This window comes from Canis aureus, unplaced genomic scaffold, assembly GCF_053574225.1.
Source record: "Canis aureus isolate CA01 unplaced genomic scaffold, VMU_Caureus_v.1.0 ptg000220l_RagTag, whole genome shotgun sequence".
In the NCBI taxonomy this organism is placed as follows: domain Eukaryota; kingdom Metazoa; phylum Chordata; class Mammalia; order Carnivora; family Canidae; genus Canis; species Canis aureus.
In genome coordinates, this window is record NW_027554489.1 from 1 (window position 1) to 3,065 (window position 3,065).

Sequence of the window (3,065 nt, forward strand, 5' to 3'; positions counted from 1 at the left end):
CGTAGGACTTTAATCGTTGAACAAACGAACCCTTAATAGCTGCTGCACCATTAGGATGTCCTGATCCAACATCGAGGTCGTAAACCCTATTGTCGATATGGACTCTTGAATAGGATTGCGCTGTTATCCCTAGGGTAACTTGTTCCGTTGATCAAAAATTATTGGATCAATAAGTGATGTTATATTTTGACTTGTGGGTCTAAATTTTAATCACTCGGGAGTTTTTTTATATTCCGAGGTCACCCCAACCTAAATTGCTAACCCACAATAATGGTGTAATGTTATGCCTTGTAGGTATTTAGTATCCATAAGTTTGGGTTAGTTAATTAAAGCTCCATAGGGTCTTCTCGTCTTATTGTGGCATTCCCGCCTCTTCACGGGAAGGTCAATTTCACTGATTGGGAATAAGAGACAGTTAAACCCTCGTGTGGCCATTCATACAAGTCCTTATTTAGAGAACAAATGATTATGCTACCTTTGCACGGTCAGGATACCGCGGCCGTTAAACAAGTGTCACTGGGCAGGCAGTGCCTCCAATACTAGAAATGCTGGAGGTGATGTTTTTGGTAAACAGGCGGGGTTTGTGTTTGCCGAGTTCCTTTTACTCCTTTTAATCTTTCCTTAAATGCATGCCTGTGTTGGGTTAACAATAGGGTAGATAAGTATTTCATTTTTGGGTTGATATTATCAGATTGTTAACTATCAGTGGTCTATCCGTTTCTGATATAAGCTTATGCGGGGAGAAAATAGTTCTTGTTACTCATACTAGCATTGTTGCTTCTATATTTAAATAGAATGGCCCAGGAGGTATAATTAGGAGTTGATGTAATATGATTGGGATTAAGTTATATTGTTTGTTGAGCTGGAACGCTTTCTCAATTGGTGGCTGCTTTTAAGCCAACTATGGTGATGTTAGTATATACTCTCTAATAAAGGTTGTATCCTGATTCTAAGAAGCTGTACCTTCTTAGACTATATTTTAAATTTACATTAAAATTTTGTTTTTTTTAGGTAAATTTAAAGTTGAACTAAAATTCTGTTTGTGGGCAACCAGCTATCACCAGGCTCGTTAGGCTTTTCACCTCTACCCACAAATCTTCTCACTATTTTGCTACATAGATGAGTTGATCCTTTTAGATTGTTTATGGGTAGCTCGTCTGGTTTCGGGGAGCTTAGCTTAAGTTCTCTTTGTTAAGTCGTTTCTGGCTAGTTCATTATGCAAAAGGTAAAAGGGGTAATCTTTGCTGTTTAATACTGTTAAGATGTCTTTCATCATTCCCTTACGGTACTATCTCTATCGCTCCAATTAAAATTTCTATCTCCTATACTTTTATTATTTAACTAAATGTTTTACTTTATATGTCTGTGATACTTAAGTTTGGGGTTAGTTGGGCTAGCTTTTGTTCAAAGTGGTCATAAGTAATGAAATCTTCTGGGTGTAGGCCAGACGCTTTAGTTAAGCTACACTTTGATTAATCCAAGCACACCTTCCGGTATGCTTACCTTGTTACGACTTGTCTCCTCTTGTGTCTTAGTTAAGTTAATATGGTTATGGTTGTGTCTTATTACTTGAGGAGGGTGACGGGCGGTGTGTGCGTGCTTCATGGCCCTATTCAATTAAGCTCTCTATTCTTAATTTACTACTAAATCCTCCTTCAGTTTTTAATTTCATAAAAACGTTCGTGGAATGTTCTTGGGTAGAAAATGTAGCCCATTTCTTCCCACCCCATAAGTTACACCTTGACCTAACTTTTTTATGTAAAATGATTGTGCTTACTATTCTACCTTTTGAGGGTTTGCTGAAGATGGCGGTATATAGACTGAATTAGCAAAGGGTGGTGAGGTTTATCGGGGTTATCGATTATAGAACAGGCTCCTCTAGAGGGATATAAAGCACCGCCAAGTCCTTTGAGTTTTAAGCTATTGCTAGTAGTCCTCTGGCGAATTATTTTGTTGTAAAATTATCTATGTTTAGGGCTAAGCATAGTGGGGTATCTAATCCCAGTTTGGGTCTTAGCTATCGTGTAGTCAGATTATTATAAAGTCACTTTCGTGGTCTATTTTATGGTAACTGTAGCTTTTTACGGCTTAGTTAAGTTTTAACTTTAGTGCAAAGGTATCTTAAACACGCTTTACGCCGTGGGCCTATTAGTTTGGGTTAATCGTATGACCGCGGTGGCTGGCACGAAATTTACCAACCCTTTTTAGTATGGCTTAGTCAAACTTTCGTTTATGGCTTAATTTTTATCACTGCTGTATCCCGTGGGGGTGTGGCTTAGCAAGGTGTTATGAGCTACTTAAGAGTGTGCTTGATACCTGCTCCTTTAGATCACTGCTGATTTTAAGGGCATTCTCACTGGGGCGTGGAGACTTGCATGTGTAAGTCTACTAAGAACTAATAGGAAGGCTAGGACCAAACCTTTGTGTTTATGGAGTCGTGCGACTCATCTTGGCATTTTCAGTGCCTTGCTTTATTAATTAAGCTACATTAACTTATACTGAAATTGTAGTGTGTATAATAAATAAAATACATAGTAAATATGAGAGGAAAAAAAAAGGGGATGCTATCTATAGATAGACCACGAGATCGAATGCGTGTAAGACTGTTGTGTTAAGTTAACTAGAGTAGCAATACATTTGTATACAATTTAAATAAAGCTTGTGAGTATTGTATGCACTTAGTCCTGTTTTTGGGGTTTGGCAGGACATAAATAAGTGTATAATAGATGACATGAGTTTATGGGGGGTAAGGGGGGTTTGTATAAGTTAACTTAATGTCTTGCGCGTGTACGTACGTGTACACACGTGTACGTACGTGTACACACGTGTACGTACGTGTACACACGTGTACGTACGTGTACACACGTGTACGTACGTGTACACACGTGTACGTACGTGTACACACGTGTACGTACGTGTACGTACGTGTACGTACGTGTACGTACGTGTACACACGTGTACGTACGTGTACACACGTGTACGTACGTGTACACACGTGTACGTACGTGTACACACGTGTACGTACGTGTACACACGTGTACGTACGTGTACACACGTGTGTCCTA

The 3,065-nt window shown here is 39.1% G+C and overlaps 1 pseudogene; it reads right to left on the reverse strand.

Annotated features, from left to right (window-relative positions):
* Nucleotides 1–1,470: 1,470 nt before the first annotated feature.
* Nucleotides 1,471–2,424, reverse strand: LOC144309862 (18S ribosomal RNA; annotated as a pseudogene).
* Nucleotides 2,425–3,065: the final 641 nt, after the last annotated feature.